Source organism: Ascaphus truei, chromosome 11 (genome assembly GCF_040206685.1).
Source record: "Ascaphus truei isolate aAscTru1 chromosome 11, aAscTru1.hap1, whole genome shotgun sequence".
Lineage (NCBI taxonomy): Eukaryota > Metazoa > Chordata > Amphibia > Anura > Ascaphidae > Ascaphus > Ascaphus truei.
In genome coordinates, this window is record NC_134493.1 from 11,002,759 (window position 1) to 11,025,562 (window position 22,804).

General features: G+C 41.0%; 1 protein-coding gene across 2 annotated transcripts in view; it reads right to left on the reverse strand.

Annotated features, from left to right (window-relative positions):
* RHBDF1 (rhomboid 5 homolog 1) overlaps positions 1 to 19,199 on the reverse strand; it is a 353,037-nt gene extending 333,838 nt beyond the window's left edge. The window contains exon 1 of one of the 2 annotated variants that reach the window (XM_075565248.1): positions 18,770 to 19,199. The gene's annotated coding sequence lies outside the window, so the exon portion shown is untranslated. The remainder of the gene's footprint in view (positions 1 to 18,769) is intronic. The other variant, XM_075565249.1, reaches the window with a different exon arrangement.
* Between the last annotated feature and the right edge of the window lie 3,605 nt (positions 19,200 to 22,804).

The window sequence follows — 22,804 nt, forward strand, 5'->3', positions numbered from 1 at the left end:
CCAGCTTGTTATGGGAATATGGAAGTATATCTTACATAGGGATGCCAGCTTGTTATGGGAATATGGAAGTATATCTTACATAGGGATGCCAGCTTGTTATGGGAATATGGAAGTATATCTTACATAGGGATGCAAGCTTGTGTGGGGAATATGGAAGTATATCTTACATAGGGATGCCAGCTTGTGTGGGGAATATGGAAGTATATCTTACATAGGGATGCCAGCTTGTGTGGGGAATATGGAAGTATATCTTACATAGGGATGCCAGCTTGTTTGGGAATATGGAAGTATATCTTACATAGGGATGCCAGCTTGTTATGGGAATATGGAAGTATATCTTACATAGGGATGCCAGCTTGTTATGGGAATATGGAAGTATATCTTACATAGGAATGCCAGCTTGTTATGGGAATATGGAAGTATATCTTACATAGGGATGCCAGCTTGTTTTGGGAATATGGAAGTATATCTTACATAGGAATGCCAGCTTGTGTGGGGAATATGGAAGTATATCTTACATAGGAATGCCAGCTTGTGTGGGGAATATGGAAGTATATCTTACATAGGGATGCCAGCTTGTGTGGGGAATATGGAAGTATATCTTACATAGGGATGCCAGCTTGTTTGGGGAATATGGAAGTATATCTTACATAGGAATGCCAGCTTGTGTGGGGAATATGGAAGTATATCTTACATAGGGATGCCAGCTTGTTATGGGAATATGGAAGTATATCTTACATAGGAATGCCAGCTTGTTTGGGGAATATGGAAGTATATCTTACATAGGGATGCCAGCTTGTTATGGGAATATGGAAGTATATCTTACATAGGGATGCCAGCTTGTGTGGGGAATATGGAAGTATATCTTACATAGGGATGCCAGCTTGTGTGGAGAATATGGAAGTATATCTTACATAGGAATGCCAGCTTGTTTGGGAATATGGAAGTATATCTTACATAGGGATGCCAGCTTGTTATGGGGAATATGGAAGTATATCTTACATAGGGATGCCAGCTTGTGTGGGGGATATGGAAGTATATCTTACATAGGGATGCCAGCTTGTTTGGGGAATATGGAAGTATATCTTACATAGGGATGCCAGCTTGTTTGGGGAATATGGAAGTATATCTTACATAGGGATGCCAGCTTGTGTGGGGGATATGGAAGTATATCTTACATAGGGATGCCAGCTTGTGTGGGGAATATGGAAGTATATCTTACATAGGGATGCCAGCTTGTTTGGGGAATATGGAAGTATATCTTACATAGGGATGCCAGCTTGTGTGGGGAATATGGAAGTATATCTTACATAGGGATGCCAGCTTGTGTGGGGAATATGGAAGTATATCTTACATAGGGATGCCAGCTTGTGTGGGGAATATGGAAGTATATCTTACATAGGAATGCCAGCTTGTTTGGGAATATGGAAGTATATCTTACATAGGGATGTCAGCTTGTTTGGGGAATATGGAAGTATATCTTACATAGGAATGCCAGCTTGTGTGGGGAATATGGAAGTATATCTTACATAGGGATGCCAGCTTGTGTGGGGAATATGGAAGTATATCTTACATAGGAATGCCAGCTTGTTATGGGAATATGGAAGTATATCTTACATAGGGATGCCAGCTTGTGTGGGGAATATGGAAGTATATCTTACATAGGGATGCCAGCTTGTGTGGGGAATATGGAAGTATATCTTACATAGGGATGCCAGCTTGTGTGGGGAATATGGAAGTATATCTTACATAGGGATGCCAGCTTGTTTGGGGAATATGGAAGTATATCTTACATAGGGATGCCAGCTTGTGTGGGGAATATGGAAGTATATCTTACATAGGGATGCCAGCTTGTTATGGGAATATGGAAGTATATCTTACATAGGGATGCCAGCTTGTTATGGGAATATGGAAGTATATCTTACATAGGGATGCCAGCTTGTTATGGGAATATGGAAGTATATCTTACATAGGGATGCCAGCTTGTGTGGGGAATATGGAAGTATATCTTACATAGGGATGCCAGCTTGTGTGGGGAATATGGAAGTATATCTTACATAGGGATGCCAGCTTGTGTGGGGAATATGGAAGTATATCTTACATAGGGATGCCAGCTTGTTTGGGAATATGGAAGTATATCTTACATAGGGATGCCAGCTTGTTATGGGAATATGGAAGTATATCTTACATAGGGATGCCAGCTTGTTATGGGAATATGGAAGTATATCTTACATAGGAATGCCAGCTTGTTATGGGAATATGGAAGTATATCTTACATAGGGATGCCAGCTTGTTTTGGGAATATGGAAGTATATCTTACATAGGAATGCCAGCTTGTGTGGGGAATATGGAAGTATATCTTACATAGGAATGCCAGCTTGTGTGGGGAATATGGAAGTATATCTTACATAGGGATGCCAGCTTGTGTGGGGAATATGGAAGTATATCTTACATAGGGATGCCAGCTTGTTTGGGGAATATGGAAGTATATCTTACATAGGAATGCCAGCTTGTGTGGGGAATATGGAAGTATATCTTACATAGGGATGCCAGCTTGTTTGGGGAATATGGAAGTATATCTTACATAGGGATGCCAGCTTGTGTGGGGAATATGGAAGTATATCTTACATAGGGATGCCAGCTTGTGTGGGGAATATGGAAGTATATCTTACATAGGAATGCCAGCTTGTGTGGGGAATATGGAAGTATATCTTACATAGGAATGCCAGCTTGTGTGGGGAATATGGAAGTATATCTTACATAGGGATGCCAGCTTGTTTGGGGAATATGGAAGTATATCTTACATAGGGATGCCAGCTTGTTTGGGGAATATGGAAGTATATCTTACATAGGAATGCCAGCTTGTTTGGGGAATATGGAAGTATATCTTACATAGGGATGCCAGCTTGTTTGGGGAATATGGAAGTATATCTTACATAGGGATGCCAGCTTGTTATGGGAATATGGAAGTATATCTTACATAGGAATGCCAGCTTGTTATGGGAATATGGAAGTATATCTTACATAGGAATGCCAGCTTGTTATGGGAATATGGAAGTATATCTTACATAGGGATGCCAGCTTGTTTGGGGAATATGGAAGTATATCTTACATAGGAATGCCAGCTTGTTTGGGGAATATGGAAGTATATCTTACATAGGGATGCCAGCTTGTTTGGGGAATATGGAAGTATATCTTACATAGGGATGCCAGCTTGTTTGGGGAATATGGAAGTATATCTTACATAGGAATGCCAGCTTGTTATGGGAATATGGAAGTATATCTTACATAGGAATGCCAGCTTGTGTGGGGAATATGGAAGTATATCTTACATAGGGATGCCAGCTTGTGTGGGGAATATGGAAGTATATCTTACATAGGGATGCCAGCTTGTGTGGGGAATATGGAAGTATATCTTACATAGGAATGCCAGCTTGTGTGGGGAATATGGAAGTATATCTTACATAGGGATGCCAGCTTGTTTGGGGAATATGGAAGTATATCTTACATAGGGATGCCAGCTTGTTTGGGGAATATGGAAGTATATCTTACATAGGGATGCCAGCTTGTTTGGGGAATATGGAAGTATATCTTACATAGGGATGCCAGCTTGTTTGGGGAATATGGAAGTATATCTTACATAGGGATGCCAGCTTGTTTGGGGAATATGGAAGTATATCTTACATAGGTATGCCAGCTTGTTTGGGGAATATGGAAGTATATCTTACATAGGGATGCCAGCTTGTTATGGGAATATGGAAGTATATCTTACATAGGGATGCCAGCTTGTGTGGGGAATATGGAAGTATATCTTACATAGGGATGCCAGCTTGTTTGGGGAATATGGAAGTATATCTTACATAGGGATGCCAGCTTGTTTGGGGAATATGGAAGTATATCTTACATAGGGATGCCAGCTTGTTTGGGGAATATGGAAGTATATCTTACATAGGGATGCCAGCTTGTGTGGGGAATATGGAAGTATATCTTACATAGGGATGCCAGCTTGTGTGGGGAATATGGAAGTATATCTTACATAGGGATGCCAGCTTGTGTGGGGAATATGGAAGTATATCTTACATAGGGATGCCAGCTTGTTTTGGGAATATGGAAGTATATCTTACATAGGGATGCCAGCTTGTGTGGGGAATATGGAAGTATATCTTACATAGGGATGCCAGCTTGTTTTGGGAATATGGAAGTATATCTTACATAGGGATGCCAGCTTGTGTGGGGAATATGGAAGTATATCTTACATAGGGATGCCAGCTTGTTTGGGGAATATGGAAGTATATCTTACATAGGGATGCCAGCTTGTTTGGGGAATATGGAAGTATATCTTACATAGGGATGCCAGCTTGTTTGGGGAATATGGAAGTATATCTTACATAGGGATGCCAGCTTGTGTGGGGAATATGGAAGTATATCTTACATAGGGATGCCAGCTTGTTTTGGGAATATGGAAGTATATCTTACATAGGGATGCCAGCTTGTGTGGGGAATATGGAAGTATATCTTACATAGGGATGCCAGCTTGTTTGGGGAATATGGAAGTATATCTTACATAGGGATGCCAGCTTGTGTGGGGAATATGGAAGTATATCTTACATAGGGATGCCAGCTTGTGTGGGGAATATGGAAGTATATCTTACATAGGAATGCCAGCTTGTGTGGGGAATATGGAAGTATATCTTACATAGGGATGCCAGCTTGTTTGGGGAATATGGAAGTATATCTTACATAGGGATGCCAGCTTGTTTGGGGAATATGGAAGTATATCTTACATAGGGATGCCAGCTTGTGTGGGGAATATGGAAGTATATCTTACATAGGGATGCCAGCTTGTGTGGGGAATATGGAAGTATATCTTACATAGGGATGCCAGCTTGTGTGGGGAATATGGAAGTATATCTTACATAGGGATGCCAGCTTGTTTGGGGAATATGGAAGTATATCTTACATAGGGATGCCAGCTTGTTATGGGGAATATGGAAGTATATCTTACATAGGGATGCCAGCTTGTTTGGGGAATATGGAAGTATATCTTACATAGGGATGCCAGCTTGTTTGGGGAATATGGAAGTATATCTTACATAGGGATGCCAGCTTGTTTGGGGAATATGGAAGTATATCTTACATAGGGATGCCAGCTTGTTTGGGGAATATGGAAGTATATCTTACATAGGGATGCCAGCTTGTTATGGGGAATATGGAAGTATATCTTACATAGGGATGCCAGCTTGTTTGGGGAATATGGAAGTATATCTTACATAGGGATGCCAGCTTGTTTGGGGAATATGGAAGTATATCTTACATAGGGATGCCAGCTTGTTTGGGGAATATGGAAGTATATCTTACATAGGAATGCCAGCTTGTGTGGGGAATATGGAAGTATATCTTACATAGGGATGCCAGCTTGTTTGGGGAATATGGAAGTATATCTTACATAGGGATGCCAGCTTGTTTGGGGAATATGGAAGTATATCTTACATAGGGATGCCAGCTTGTGTGGGGAATATGGAAGTATATCTTACATAGGAATGCCAGCTTGTTTGGGAATATGGAAGTATATCTTACATAGGGATGCCAGCTTGTTTGGGGAATATGGAAGTATATCTTACATAGGGATGACAGCTTGTTTGGGGAATATGGAAGTATATCTTACATAGGGATGCCAGCTTGTTTGGGGAATATGGAAGTATATCTTACATAGGGATGCCAGCTTGTGTGGGGAATATGGAAGTATATCTTACATAGGGATGCCAGCTTGTTTGGGGAATATGGAAGTATATCTTACATAGGGATGCCAGCTTGTGTGGGGAATATGGAAGTATATCTTACATAGGGATGCCAGCTTGTTATGGGAATATGGAAGTATATCTTACATAGGGATGCCAGCTTGTTTGGGGAATATGGAAGTATATCTTACATAGGGATGCCAGCTTGTTATGGGAATATGGAAGTATATCTTACATAGGGATGCCAGCTTGTTATGGGAATATGGAAGTATATCTTACATAGGGATGCCAGCTTGTGTGGGGAATATGGAAGTATATCTTACATAGGGATGCCAGCTTGTGTGGGGAATATGGAAGTATATCTTACATAGGGATGCCAGCTTGTTATGGGAATATGGAAGTATATCTTACATAGGGATGCCAGCTTGTGTGGGGAATATGGAAGTATATCTTACATAGGGATGCCAGCTTGTTATGGGAATATGGAAGTATATCTTACATAGGGATGCCAGCTTGTTTGGGGAATATGGAAGTATATCTTACATAGGGATGCCAGCTTGTGTGGGGAATATGGAAGTATATCTTACATAGGGATGCCAGCTTGTGTGGGGAATATGGAAGTATATCTTACATAGGGATGCCAGCTTGTGTGGGGAATATGGAAGTATATCTTACATAGGGATGCCAGCTTGTTATGGGAATATGGAAGTATATCTTACATAGGGATGCCAGCTTGTGTGGGGAATATGGAAGTATATCTTACATAGGGATGCCAGCTTGTTTTGGGAATATGGAAGTATATCTTACATAGGGATGCCAGCTTGTTATGGGAATATGGAAGTATATCTTACATAGGGATGCCAGCTTGTTATGGGAATATGGAAGTATATCTTACATAGGGATGCCAGCTTGTTTGGGGAATATGGAAGTATATCTTACATAGGGATGCCAGCTTGTTTTGGGAATATGGAAGTATATCTTACATAGGGATGCCAGCTTGTTATGGGAATATGGAAGTATATCTTACATAAGCCCTTACATCATAGCCAGCTTCCTATTGGCCCATGTGACAGGGGGCTTTAAACCTGACCAGGACATACCCCGCTAAGGAGGTAAGTATCTCAGGAAGCAGGGATCCACAGAGCCGAGATGAATGCAGTTCAGCTCCAGAGACCCTCCACTCCAATTCTACATATGTTAAAAATGTAAATTTAAAAAAAGGAAAGCAGCAATCTTGCAACATGTTCCCTCTTGTGGCCCCTGAGCCCTGAGTGGAGCAGTACTCAGGGTAGGCCAGGCTATTTATGGCTGGCTTGTGAAAGGCTCGTATATTTTGCCCAGCCCGGATATATATTTGTAATTAACACATGCTACATTTTTTTACAAATTTTTAAATATTTCGCTAACAAAACATACATGCCATTTTCAAAATCCTCCTGGTAAACCAGAGAACCAGAGTCTTTCACGGGAGCTAAGATCACTGGTGTCCTATTTTTAATTTGTGCAACTAAAAACCTTATGGCGTTTCATCTGTACTTAGAAAACATTAATTATAAAGACACAAAGCAACAACGTTTTAATTAAATACACTCCTTCATTCATTAGTAAACAAATAGAGTAAATAAATGCTTTAAATTTATATGGAGACAATTAGGACTAAATGTATCAAACACATGGAGATTATTATACACACTACAATGAGATACTGGGGTGACGTGAGGACATAAGAGTGTGTGGGGATAAGCTGCTAATACACTAGACAAAGACCTTCACAGAACATGCAGGGGCGTTCAAGGTTATCTTCTCAACAGGTACTGGAATATTTAATGCTCGTTACACCAATATAACAAACAAATGTGATCAGCCACTCATAATATGAAGACGTGCAAAAATGAGCCCAGCAATTAAAGCAGGGTATTGGTGTTTATTATCAAATACATGTATATCGGGAGTTCTAAAAACATTTTCTGGGAGCCCGTGACCAACGCCTACTCCTGACACATTCCATGTGTAAAGGTGCAACTCCTGATAGCTGACCAAAAGACAATATTTTGTACAGAATTTAACAATCAATTGGCTTCCAAGCTATGCTACGATACCTGCCTGGAGCAGGTAAGACAAATCTGTGGCATCTATTCTAATACCATAGGTCATTAGAATTTAGGGAACATGGGATCGTATATGAACACTTCCTCATTACTGTAGAAATTTAGATTTCTCATGAACAAGCTCTGAAGGCTTTGCTAATATTTCTGTGAAAAAATGTTTACATATATTTGAAAAGATTAAGAATTAAAATAGCCCAAATGTTTTTATTTTTTTCCCATACCCAACTTCCCTGCAAAAGCTGTTTTGTGAATATGGCTAGATTAGTTACAAATACAGGCAGTCCTCGATTATCCAACACAATGCGTTACTTAAAATGGCGTTGGATAGCGAAACGTCTTCCCATAGGAACACTGTTTAAATGAAAGGTTCCGCTCCTGAAGGCATTTTTAATGCTAAAATACACAAAATATTTTACTCAGGCAATAAGATATGCAGCACACACATACATTATATAGTGTAGATACTGTATTATATATATAATATAACATAATATATCATGTAATTTAATAATATAATATATTATATAGTATAATATAATATTATATGATATGATATATATATTATATACACATAAACAACTTTGCAAAGCGTCGTAAGAGTGTTGGATAAGCCGTTTTGGCGTTGTAAAAATGAATATAGGTATGCATTGCATAGCGTTGGATAAGCCATTCGTTGTAAAGCGAAGCGTTGTAAAACGAGGACTGCCTGTAGCTGGTTGAATTGAAAAGAAATTGGTCAAGGAATAGACCAGTGGTGTTCAACCTTTTTTTAGTTAAGGAATCCTAAAATTATATTGAGAAATTCTGTGGAATCCCCACCCTCTCTAATAGCGCGTCTGAGATCAGATGCATTGTAAGGAACCCCAACCCTCTCTAATAGCGCGTCTGAGATCAGATGCATTGTAAGGAACCCCAACGCTCTATAATAGCGCGTCTGAGATCAGATGCATTGTAAGGAACCCCAACGCTCTATAATAGCGCGTCTGAGATCAGATGCATTGTAAGGAACCCCAACCCTCTCTAATAGCGCGTCTGAGATCAGATGCATTGTAAGGAACCCCAACACTCTATAATAGCGCGTCTGAGATCAGATGCATTGTAAGGAACCCCAACCATCTCTAATAGCGCGTCTGAGATCAGATGCATTGTAAGGAACCCCAACGCTCTATAATAGCGCGTCTGAGATCAGATGCATTGTAAGGAACCCCAACCCTCTCTAATAGCGCGTCTGAGATCAGATGTATTGTAAGGAACCCCAACCCTCTCTAATAGCGCGTCTGAGATCAGATGCATTGTAAATTCCTCTGTATTTGGGACAATTTTGAAACTACCTTAAAAATTGCACGAAACCCATTAGGAATGCCCGGGGAACCAAAGGGTTCCTACGAACCCCGGTTGAAAAACACTGGGATAGACAATAGGAAGCAGCAGTAAAAGGAATTGGATTTAGTGAGGAGAATACAAAAGGACCAGCACTGGGGCAATTCAATTACATAATCAATTATATTTGTAAAATGATGCCCTTTTCCAGAAGACACCAATATTTTCAACAATGTGGACAATACGAGAACTATCTAGATATGTTAATGGCATCACTGAATGGGACAATTTGAAATAAATGCTAAGGCTTCGATTATAGTGCCGGCGTGCGCGTGCTGGAGCACATGGCGTCGCGCGCGCCTGTCGCCCAAGCGATTAGGGCACTCTGATGGGGAGGCAATGGGCAGGCATGGCTGTGACCCCTCCAGGCTGGTTTGCCCTCATTGGCTGAACCGTTCAAGCGACGTGGCTGTCGCACGAAAAAACAAAATAGTTTGTTTCTTCAAAATTAAGCCGGAATTCTAAAATTATATTGAGAAATTCTGTGGAATCCCCACCCTCTCTAATAGCGCGTCTGAGATCAGATGCATTGTAAGGAACCCCAACGCTCTATAATAGCGCGTCTGAGATCAGATGCATTGTAAGGAACCCCAACCCTCTCTAATAGCGCGTCTGAGATCAGATGCATTGTAAGGAACCCCAACGCTCTATAATAGCGCGTCTGAGATCAGATGCATTGTAAGGAACCCCAACCCTCTCTAATAGCGCGTCTGAGATCAGATGCATTGTAAGGAACCCCAACGCTCTATAAAGCGCGTCTGAGATCAGATGCATTGTAAGGAACCCCAACCCTCTCTAATAGCGCGTCTGAGATCAAATGCATTGTAAGGAACCCCAACGCTCTATAATAGCGCGTCTGAGATCAGATGCATTGTAAGGAACCCCAACCATCTCTAATAGCGCGTCTGAGATCAGATGCATTGTAAGGAACCCCAACCCTCTCTAATAGCGCGTCTGAGATCAGATGCATTGTAAGGAACCCCAACCCTCTCTAATAGCGCGTCTGAGATCAGATGCATTGTAAGGAACCCCAACCCTCTCTAATAGCGCGTCTGAGATCAGATGCATTGTAAGGAACCCCAACCCTCTCTAATAGCGCGTCTGAGATCAGATGCATTGTAAATTCCTCTGCATTTGGGACAATTTTGAAATTACCTTAAAAATTGCACGAAACCCATTAGGAATGCCCGGGGAACCAAAGGGTTCCTACGAACCCCGGTTGAAAAACACTGGGATAGACAATAGGAAGCAGCAGTAAAAGGAATTGGATTTAGTGAGGAGAATACAAAAGGACCAGCACTGGGGCAATTCAATTACATAATCAATTATATTTGTAAAATGATGCCCTTTTCCAGAAGACACCAATATTTTCAACAATGTGGACAATACGAGAACTATCTAGATATGTTAATGGCATCACTGAATGGGACAATTTGAAATAAATGCTAAGGCTTCGATTATAGTGCCGGCGTGCGCGTGCTGGAGCACATGGCGTCGCGCGCGCCTGTCGCCCAAGCGATTAGGGCACTCTGATGGGGAGGCAATGGGCAGGCATGGCTGTGACCCCTCCAGGCTGGTTTGCCCTCATTGGCTGAACCGTTCAAGTGACGCGGCTGTCGCAGGAAAAAACAAAATAGTTTGTTTCTTCAAAATTAAGCCGCACCATTGCGCTTCCTCGCGATCGCGCGCACTACGCCCAGCCCGATAGAGCTGCTGTATTTTGTTCGCGCCACGCATGCGCCGTTGTGCACACTATAATCGCGGCAAGTGCAAAATAATGAAAGAAACACAGAAGCGCACCAAGGGTTAAGGAAATGTATTAGACAATTGGTATAATAAAATTAGGCGCCTACCCATCCTCCTGGCTCCACCATTCTTGTACTGGCCGCTACTGGACATTTTTAATATGATGTGTAAGTTTTTACATTTTATTATACCAATTGTCTAATACATTTCCTTAACCCTTGGTGCGCTTCTGTGTTTCTTTCAATATCTTCTGACGTCGGAGTCTTCCTACGGAAGTTACCAGTGGAGGAGGGGCGCCTCCACACCACAGTAGCAGCAAGAGGGGAGAGTTGATCTACTTCAAGATCCCATCTAGGAAGCATGAGCGCGGATTGACTTTCCTGCCAAGTGCAAAATAAATGCAACATTTAAAACATGAGCAATAGAAACCCATGTAAACTATTTAATCAAAGGTAATCCCTTTACTTTCAGCTACCAGAAAGTAAAGTGACATGTGTATGGTCAAATCAGGTGACCTAAAAGTAGTCGAGTATTGCAGTAAGACAATGGGAACAATGGTCACAATATTAGGATACACAGACAGATGTATTACCAGCAGAAAATAAGAGGGGATTTCACTTTACATGTAACTGATAAGATCTCAGTTAAAATAGTGCGAGTTGTGGTGAATACAATGGTTATATTGCCGCTGGTGTGCAGCTGCTTTAGCTAGTTGTTAACTTGCTTCCCCCTGAAAAATGTTCAGTAAAAGCTTTTTTTTTTTTGGATTGTATTAACTGAAACAAAATGTCAAAACATAACTACTATAATAAATGTCCATTTTATTTTGGGTTAATTATTTGTATGCCATGTATGTTTATGACTGCTTTTGTAGTACATTTAAGTACTTCTGAAACAAGTTGCAACAGTTAAAAAATAAACAGCTGAAAAATTGGCAAAAATAAATAGTGTGCAGTTAAGGCTCATATCACATGATTTAACGTGTATACATGTAGGATTTGTGATACGTTTTAGAGGATCAACCTTACAGTTCTTTATTAATGAAATACTTCAAGAATAAACTAATAAGGTTTGAAAAGCTCAGTACATTATAATTTAGTCTATGAAGAACTGTAATCCTGGTCCCTTAAACGTTATCACAACGTACAATACCACCTGCATTTCTCCAGGCTACTAGGACTTTGGAATACATGAAAGGAAGAAAAAGGGATAGAAACGATACTTTCAAATAACTCATATGGTATAAAGATGTAGGGAAAATAGATTGTCTTGAAAAATTATCAAAACAAGGGGTCACGTACTGACATTGCACTCTGGTAGATTTAGGGGAAATGTGAAGAGAAAATATTTGTTGACAGTGCAGAAGATGCATGCAAGCTGCAGAACAAACATGATGAATCTCAAAATAGGGAAAACATTCAAGACCAAAGTTGACATTAATTGTACAGTAAACGGATTTTATAAACCGGCAGATGTTATTAATATTATCATTAATTTATCATTTGCTTTAAAACATAAAATAAAAAAAAGTAATTGAAAAGAACAAGAATAACAAAAAGATTAACAAATTAATAAATAGTGACACAATTGGCTCAGGAGGCCCGTGCTGCACGGGGTTTAGAGTCTAAGAGGTATAAAAGTGGAGGAGGACACAAGACAATCTTTGGGAGCATGTTGCTGGTGTTCTGGGGATGTATCATGTGAACTAATCAGTTTATTCATCATAAAGTGGACATCAGGAGGGTGCTGGATAAGCCTCTGACGCAATGAGTTTTTAAGGTACCTTTAAATGTTTGAACAGTAAGGCGAAGATTATAGTACCTGCGCGCCCACGTGAGACGGCGCACATAGCCTTGCGCACTCATGCAGCCCCAGTGATCCGTCACCTTGGCTGCAGGAGATTGGGGAGGCGTGGCGGCCGCGTCATGAAGCTGGTTCGCCCTCATTAGCTGAACCGCTCATGTGACGCGGACGTCACGTGGCCACGCTTGAAAAGACAAAATCATTTGTCTCTTCAAATCGCGGTATCGCACTCCGTCGTGTGCACACTAGGAGATGCCTGATAGGCGTTTGGCAACTTGTGGTTGGCGCGCACGTGCCATCGCGCGCTGAATAATCGCGGCCTAAGGGAGAATCAGACAGTGGGGGATATTGAATTCAAGAGGTGGGGTTCTGCTAAGAAGACATCTTTGAGGCAGGAGTAAGTTATCAGAGAAGAGGAGGGGAGTAGGACTTTGGCACAGCAGAGAGTGGCGCATACTTAGAAATAAGGTCTGAGATGTAGGATGGGGCATTATTGGGAAGAGCTTTATGTGAGGACCAGGGTTAGGAATTTGATTCTAATGGATATAGATATCCAGTGCATGGATTTGCATAGTGGAGCTGCAGATGAGGACTGCTGCTGGAAGCAGTAATGTTAGTATAGAATGGAGTGGTTATAGGGGGAGAGAGGAGAGAGGAGAGAGGAGAGAGGAGAGAGGAGAGAGGAGAGGAAGTCCAGTACGGAGAATGTAATGTAGATAATCTTTGTCTGCCAACAAGCCATGGTTTCTGCATTTTTATGTCTCTTAGTGGTATCAAAATCTAAAAGCTTTAAAAAAAAATTTAGCCAACCGATACAATTATTTTATGTCGCTTTCTTTGCTGCAAACTAACCTTCTATGTTTTCTCTGCAAGCGTCCTATTTATGTCTAGCCATGAATGAATGTTAGAAACGTGCCAAGTTATGGATACACAACAGATCTACTGCCAACAGAAGTGAATTACACCGGATTCAACTTCTGAGAAACCATCTAAACGGTCTTGATTCATCACAGAGAACAAACAGATCTTTAGGCAGCAGCGTGTGCTGAGAGTGAGTTAGACATTACTAATTCTACACAATAGCTTTCTGGGAAGACAGCACTTAAACAATACTGTATACAATACTGTATGCAGCTCAGTTACAACTCTCATGTATTTATTCCTCTTTCACGATGCTCAAAGTTCCCTACTATTATTTTGCAAGACAAAAACATCCAAAGTAGCAATGAAACGTGCACAAAATTCAGTGGCAACATAGTAATCACAATTAAACTGAAAACACTTCTGGGCATAGACGCATCCCATCGCTTCCATGAACTTACATTTAAAAAAATCCCTCTGTTGTGGGCCATATGTTTAGTAAATGATTGTTTATAAATTCATCCTAACATGCTGTGAAACTCATCAGTGTTAGCCCAACATGCTGCCACATTTTTGCAGCAGGCGCAACATTTTGAGCAGAAAATGATTATAATTACATTATGAATGTCATATGTTCAACAATATGGATTCCACTCTTAATTATTTTAAAGACGGGTCATCATCTATTTTTAGCAGCTTTCCTGCCTTGCTGCCATTCTTGTGATGCCACTGCTTTGGTCCCACGCAAGGAGAAACTGCCAGTGACTGAACTTTATAAATAATAATAGGAGGGGGGGGGGGGGTGGAATATGTAACACTTTATTTCAGTGACATATTTCCTGGTTTCTTTTCTGCAACATCTGAACTTGTAACATAGCAGCATCAGTCTTACAACATCTGATTCATTTTAAAAAACAGATCAGAGGAATTCATGACTCAGAGTCTGAATTTTCTGAACAGTAGGAAGACATTGTGGGTTTTAAAATCACTACAATGTGTATGCTTAAAGCGAGAGAGAGAGAGAGAGAGAGAGAGAGAGAGAGAGAGAGAGAGAGAGAGAGAGAGAGAGACAGACTGACTAGTTTCTATCATTGATTGTTTTCCTGAAACTTGTGCTTTCAGGACTAATTTGACAAGTTACTAAATGTGTCTTAAATGATGAAACACCTGTTAAAAATAGAACGGAGTATTACATGGGTGACTGGTTTCACCTTATTGCAACTCCAATGTATGTTGACAAGTGGGATGGGACATCAAGCAAATTTCTATTATCAAAGCTCCACTCCTTTGAGTACTCTTAACTCATCACCTTGATTTTAGTAGACCAGTAAAAACCCTTTGAAGATATAGGTATTAATGAAAGGGATTTAAAACTAGCTACAGTGCTAAAATCCCCATTCCAACTGATCTCTCCTTCCTTTGAGAAGATACAGTGATTGTCACCTGAACATACAACTGTATTTTGTTCAAAACAGATAAATGTAAAACATAGAATTCCTTTACACAACACATTATTAAAGGCCAATTGTGCTGGTGTGGTGGTGATCAATTGCACTGGTACTGTGGAATATATATATATATATCAACTGTAAATATTACTGTATGTTCATTTGCATGTCTTAGACAGGTCTGCAACCCTGTCTTTTTATATATATAGTGAGTTCTTCAGTATTAGGTGATACCTTTTTATTAGGTGATACCTATTATTATATATATAAAAAACACAAAAAGTAGCACTATGAGTTAGGAATAAGGTGATATAACTGTGCAATTTAAAGTGATACAAACTTAATCAATTAATAAATGATATTGTTAATAATTATATTATAAAAATAAATGATATATAAACCAAAAAGTGATGCAGTGAAAAAAGTGTCATATGTGTGTGTGTGTGTGTGTGTGTGTGTGTGTGTGTGTGTGTGTGTGTGTGTGTGTGTGTGTGTGTGTGTGTGTGTGTGTGTGTGTGTGTGTGTGTGTGTGTGTGTATATAACAAAAACCAATAGCATTGTTCGCACAAGCCAGGAAAACCACTAGTGTTTATTTAGACACATAAATTTGCATCACAAAGGAACTATATATCTCTAATGTTAGAGAATATTATACACTTGGAGCTTTGCTCTAATCTTTAACAGGCTGAGTCTTTCTTTAAATAAGGCGCATTGCCACTATTTTTGATAAAGCATTTCAAATACTGGTTAAATGATGTTGTCTATCAAATCAAACTTAAAGATAATTTTCAGTTTCAATAAATAGTGCATGGTTTCTATTGGATAACAATAGTCACACAATGTAGTGTAAGGGGCTTATTAAATCAGCCTCAAAGTGGCCCACCGCAGAAATCTGCTGACTTCAAGCAGCAAACTCAACCCTCAACACCAATGTATTTTCTTTTTGTTACAGAAGATGTAGCTTTCTATTGGCTTGCAGATCACATGATATTGGTAGTTGGATTGTACCCCTAGGAGGGAGCCCCAGCACGGTGAGTACCCGGTAATTATATCAGGAAACAGACGGTGCCTGATGTTGAAAACAGCTTGGTTCAGAACCCGGGGATTTGCAGCCTTAACTTGACTTGATCATATTGTTTGATTTAACATGTAGTCACCACTCTTACTAATGACATCAGTCGTCAGAAAAATCGTTCTGATGTCATTTGTAAAAGTGTTAATATAAGTGGTTGATTTAACTTGTGGTCACTAACCTCAATTTATGTGACAGTGACCTAACATAACATGTTACACAACGGCTGAAGGAGGACACTGAGGATGGGTTATCAATAAAGACGGGTGAATCTGCCCAAATCCGTTTCCCAGATGTTACCACCCAAAATCCATTTAGAAGTGTAAAATCTGCGGACGGATTTGGTCGGTTTTAATCTGCGCGGATTCATCAAAAACCGCCATTGGATACAATTCTTTGGTGGATTTGTAGAATCCAGTCGGTGTATTCAGCAGTCTGTGGCGAATTCTTAACAATCCGCCAACTGATTGCTGAATCCGCAGATTGGATTCTACAAATCACCAATGGATTGCGGAATCAGCGGAGTGTATTGGCAATTATAATAAAAAATCCACAAAACATTTTGAGATTGATCAAGTGAAATTCGCAGACCAAAGGAACAACCCCATCCGCAGCGGATCCAAATTCGGCAAAAAAATTGTCCATCTCTAGCTGTCAAGAAAAAAGATGAAGAAAGGGAAGAAAAGTATTTTTTTCCATGGAAACACCCTGAAAGGATTATTCTTCAAATCAACAGAGGATCATTAGTTTCAATCAAGAATGAAGATCGGGTAGTCTATTAGATCTAGGCCATTGGTCCCTGGGGGGTAATGGTTGGACCATTACGCCCTTGTCTTATCCCTACGAATTAGCTCCAGGGGAGTACTTGACCCTGAAGATCATGGAAGACCGCTCCATGGATGAGGAAAGTGTCTTATATTTTCAGGAATTTATTTGATACCAATGAGACAATGTGGGCTCTCTTTGAGAGGGCCAAGGTAGCCTCCCTGGCAATCACGGGGTAATGACCACTTTATATATTGCAATGTATGTTTTATTTGTGTATGGTATATGTACGGTGTATTGATATGTTCTTTTACATTTGTACCATGACATACAGACCTATTAGCCAGCTTTGCCACAGATTGTAAGCTCTCACACCGGTCCCTCACTACCTGTTTACTTATGTTTGTACATCATTGTTAATGTAGCTACTGCTCCTTCATTGTACAGTACCACACTCAAAAATATTGCCAAGCAATGCATTACTAGCCTCCTTGGTATGCAATGGTGGTAGGTAGCGTTTGAACCCCTTTGGAACATGAAGGTATTCTGAGGTATCCTCAGTCATCAAAGGGGTTAAAAAAAATGTATGCCATAGGATTTTGTAATAAATCCATAATTACCGTACCCTATGGTAAAACAGTTACTCCTCGTCCTAATGTCTACTTTATGTATATAGCGCTTATTCCGATTAAATCACGTGTATTACTGATGTAAAGTGCTATGTACATGGATGGACCTATATAAATAAAGATTACATACATACACTGTATACCCTTTTTTCCCACAATTGTAGGAAAAAAGGGTTATTTATCACATAGTTAACACCATTTTTTTTTACCACTTCCCAAATATAAATAATTCTTAGTACATCTGGCAATACTACTGACATTTAAATGCATTTTATTTTTAGCTGGTGCGATATTAACGCTCTGAGTGCCCCCTGATGTCGCCACCACGTCATGGGGTCTGCCACTACGGGGGCACCGTGACATAGTAGCTTGGTAATGGACTTTCTGTTTGTTTTCATGGGGAGAACACATTCTGCTCTCCTGTGAAGCGCTAAACGCGATCTACTGGGAAGTAGGTCCACCATGTTGGTGATGTCTCCATCACTGATTGATCTGAGGAGCGGTATTGGGATCGCGATGTGCCAGAGGGGCAATGGGACCCTGGCACTGGAAGGGATGACGCTAGTTTAACATAGTTTAGTGAACCTGGGCCATAAGTGCATTATAGTCTAACATGTTGCTGTTGGACTTGCATAGGTCACGTTATTATATACATGCACACGCATGTGTAATGACATTTGTGTTATTTGTTAAAGGCTGAACGCTGCATCTACTACATACATTCCTCTGTATAACTGATAGTGTAAGACAATATATCTGTGCTGTCATTTCAACTGCTGTTCTTATTACCTTTCGCATTACTCACAAAAACATGTACATTTAGATATTAGTTTCCAAATTCAGACTTGGAAAAAATAGGAGCTCTTGACACATTCAGGCACAAATGTCACTACAGAAATCCCACTCACCACAAATGGGGATAAGCAAAGAAACATAGAAAACATATTTACATACAATGTATATATATTGTGTGTATGTAAATATGTTATATATATAAGCGACCGTGTTATAATGTGATGCTTTAAGGAGTGGGGAACACATGATATACTTCATACTAAGCTGCCTGGTTTACAGCAATAATGACAAGTAGTCCCACACATGCTCATGCATTGAGCTGGAAACTTCTCAGAGAGTTACAGTTATCTCCGGGGGTGCAGCGATATTCCCGGGGCTGGGAGAGGCAGGCTCGGTATATAGAAGCGAAACTGTAACACTTACCAACAAGAAGCCTGCTCCCCACTATCCGCCGCAGAACCCCAGCGCCAAGCACAATCCTGCGTGTCCCAGCCTGCTACTCCACGGCCACTCGGGGGAGAAGCCTAAAAAAGGGGGGGGGGGCGAAATAGACGTGCACCCCCCACGGGAAAACCCAGCGGCAGTGGCCGTGACTCCCAGCAAAGTGCAACTGACAACTTTCCACAGCCCACATGAGCTGTCTCCCAGCAGGACAGCGCCAGCCCCCGGGCCCGCCCACCAGCGGCGGGGAAGCGCATCTCCTTCCCTCGCAGGCACCAGGCGTGGCCACCAGCCTCTAATGTCACACATTGCTGCAGCGGCCTAACCAGTTAAGCACGTCTCCTGCGCGCTGCCAGGCGGAGGGAGGCCGCTGTGTGTGTCTCCCTGACTCACTGCTGGGGAATGCTGCTGCTGCTGCCAGGAGGCGTTATCTGCTGCTGCTGCCAGGAGGAGTCATCTGCTGCTGCTGCTGCCAGGAGGAGTCATCTGCTGCTGCCAGGAGGAGTCATCTGCTGCTGCCACATGGAGCAGAACGGAAGCAGTTTACATGGGTGCAAATATAGAAACACTTACACGAAGAGGAAGGATAAGCAAAGCAAAATGGCAACAAGTGTACACGTTTTAGTTTAACAGTGAAACTTCTCTCTAAGTAATCTCAGAATAGCCCGGCTGCTGTTATTATTTTTACTTTCTCCTCCTTAGAGCTGATAATATAAGACTCATTGAATCTTTGAGCAGCATACCACTTGTTTTATATAGAGGAAATGTAAGCTTTTTGTGTATGTGTGTGTGTATTATATCCACAACAATCTTAAAATAAACCTTTGGTGTTACATGGTACTAAAAGTAATTACTGTACAGAGTAGAGAGTCTTATGAGGTAGCTGACAAGTATTGTAAATCCCCACTTGAATTTAGCTGGCCCAGTATATGTGGTACAGACTCCTGCAGAAGTGTTACCTTGCCGGATTTTAGCAGAGCATCATTATTTTATTCTAGGAGACAAAGCATAAAAACAATTAGCTAATTATTGATGCTCTGTTTTGCTGAAAAAAAGGGAAAGGCATTTTAATATATAACCAAAGCGAGGATATGACCTAATTTCCAAGGACAATACCTGTCTAAACATGCCTGTCCCTAATAAAATACACAATAAAAGCTGATGTTAAAGAATTTTAAGGTGCAAGTCCATGTAATATAATGTTTCCTCATCTTCTGAAAGGGCAGCCAGCCACATTCCTGCAAGTCCCTTTTAAACTGTACAAGTGGGAGAGAGAGACCTTACAAAAGTGCCTGGGATAGAACTTCCTGGCAGAATCATATGAAGCTTTAATTCCAGTCTCCTGATATCACAGCCCTCACTCACCTAAACAATGAGGATGATCATAAGATAATTAAACAGGGGAAATTGGAACCACGTGAAGCTTATTTTTTTGTGAAAAAATGTTAAGTAATACTTGCAATTAGCCATTCTTTTATATGATGTGTTTATCTGAAAGCTGCAGTCCGCCAATGATGTCACGGATATTTATTGGTGATTCAACAGCCATGTTTGTAGTCTGCCGAACATATTTTTTGTTTTTTGTGTCCAAACCAGCGCGAAAACACCCCCAAATAAAAAAAAGTATGTGTGCCGAGCACGTGCATTTTAAGTGAAATGTCGTTGTCTTTGGTCACTGTTTTGTCACAGAAATTGTTTGTATGTGTGTGTCAGTTAGTCTGTGTGTGTGTCATTCAGTTTGTGTGTGTGTCTGTCAGTCAGTCTGTGTGCGAGAGTCAGTTAGTATCTTTCCTCTCCCTCCCCCAAAGTCACTGGTGACCTCTTCTGCCAGGAGTGATGTCACTTCCATCATGGAATGTTGTTACAACACAAGGGATTTTTCCTATCAAAACTCCGTAGGTGCCAGCAAAGAAGTTTCACTTCAATACAAATATCTTGCGAATGGGGGGAGGAAGGGGGGGGGGAGAATTCTAGACTTAAGGGAATCATAGATGAGCTCCATTTCGGGTTAGAAATCTATGGTCCACTAAAGGAGCGGTACTTTTCAAGGGGCCCAAACCCCCAAACTATGAGTCTGTAGCATTATTAACCCATTCATTGCGGGAGAAATAACTACTTACAGAATTACAGTTGGCACACTAGGAGATACAATCCTTGAATTGCTAGCAAGAGCATTACTTGACTAGGGACGACACAGACCTATGCAATAAGCCTATACTAGTGTTAAGTGTATCAGACATTTTGTCACGTCAGACTATAAGTCTACATAACTTCAATAGATACACACATTTATAGGGCAGCACTAACTTACCACTTGGACTGCATTTCTAAGCATTGAATATGATAGTACCTCTACCATTGGTATGCAGCTACATTTGCTTTTTAACCTCAATCTTTGTAATATCTCAACAATACATTGTAACTATGTGTTATTAAACTTTGATTTTAGACCATTTTTTTCGCATTTACGTTAAGACCATTAATATTATAAATAAACTATTGTGGTCAGTAGTGCACCATAAAAGGAATATTTCACTCTTGATCGTCTCTACAACACGACTCATCAGCCTCTCTATATAAGAAATCCATGGTAAATGATTGTAAAAAATCAATTTGATGGGGGCTGCCGTTTTTACATTTAAAGTGCCCTTATAATGTACTTGATACAACATGGACACTTGCTTGTTCTCTGGGGGGTGATCAGGCTGACCAAACCAATTGGAGCCCCCTTTAGGGCATGATCACATCATGTCATCACTCTAGGAGCGATCACATGAACCATAGGTGCCGGAGGTCTGGATGCTAACCCTTTGAGTGCCCCAGGGTGTAACTACTACTACGTCATGGGGTCTCGCAGTCAGGAGGCAACATGACAGTAGCCACGTCCAAAGATCCTGCTCTCTGCTCTAGGGCAGATCACGGCCTGCACTGGTCACGTTCTGAATGGAAAGAGGATGATTCATTGTGACGTGAGGGGGTACCCAGGCCAGTAAATAAAGGTATTTTGCCGGCTAGGTGCCCCTGAGTCATATTGGGAAAATGTAGAGTGTCAGCTCTGCAGCCCAGTAATGGCTGTAACTCTGGAAACATAATATAGTTGTCTCTGTGTGTCCCGCTAGGTATAAGGGGACCACATCAATACCCTCAATTAAACTGTATAAGTGTTGTAACCTGTGATGTATCAATTATGAACATTGCAACAGTGTTTCCCCGCAGACCGCAGAAAGGATAAAAAGGTTTTAAATGCCAACAGCTTCACCCATAGCACATAAGCGGTAAGCTAACTTTGGCTAGGAATGTCCTAGCGCTTTGAATTTTCATGTGCGTGCGGCTGGGGGTACATCATTAAAATGGTTATAGTTTACTTTTTAGAAACTTTCATGAAAAGTCATGAATGAAAGTCCCCCTCTTTTAAGGGTAGTAATATTATAAGAGCCAAGGAATTTGCATTCAGGCGGGCGGAGCAGCGAAAACAGTCGATTCACAAGTACAGTGATCAAAAGGTATATGGCAGGACATTCCTGCAAGTGAGTCATGCATAATTTAACCTGGACTTCTAAGGCATCCTGCAGTGATGGTCCCAGAGTGTCTGACCAAGTCCGGAGTTAACAAAAGAACTGACATGTTAATGTGCTAAGTGGGGAGGGGGAGATGTAAACAGCTTTCCCTAGCAGATTCCCAGATGTCCGGGGGAAGGAGACCAGATGTCGCCAGGGAAGTGGGCTTGGTTAGGTATGCTAAGCGGGACAGGTGCGAAGTCGTGCATGTCCGTGGCATACCATGAAGCCCCTTTGCCCGGTTCCATGAACAACTGGCAACCTTGCCATAGGTGGGATGTTTGGTTCCCACGCAGCGATTGGCTGCAGAGTGTACAGATAGGACTTTGGTGCTTTTAAAAGTCCGTGCATCCGATCGGGAGTTAGATTCATCTGAGCTGGACTTGAAACTTTATCACATCGTAACCTACCGTAAGTCGATAGTTCGTAAGATCAAGGGAATCCAGAACCAATCCTACGT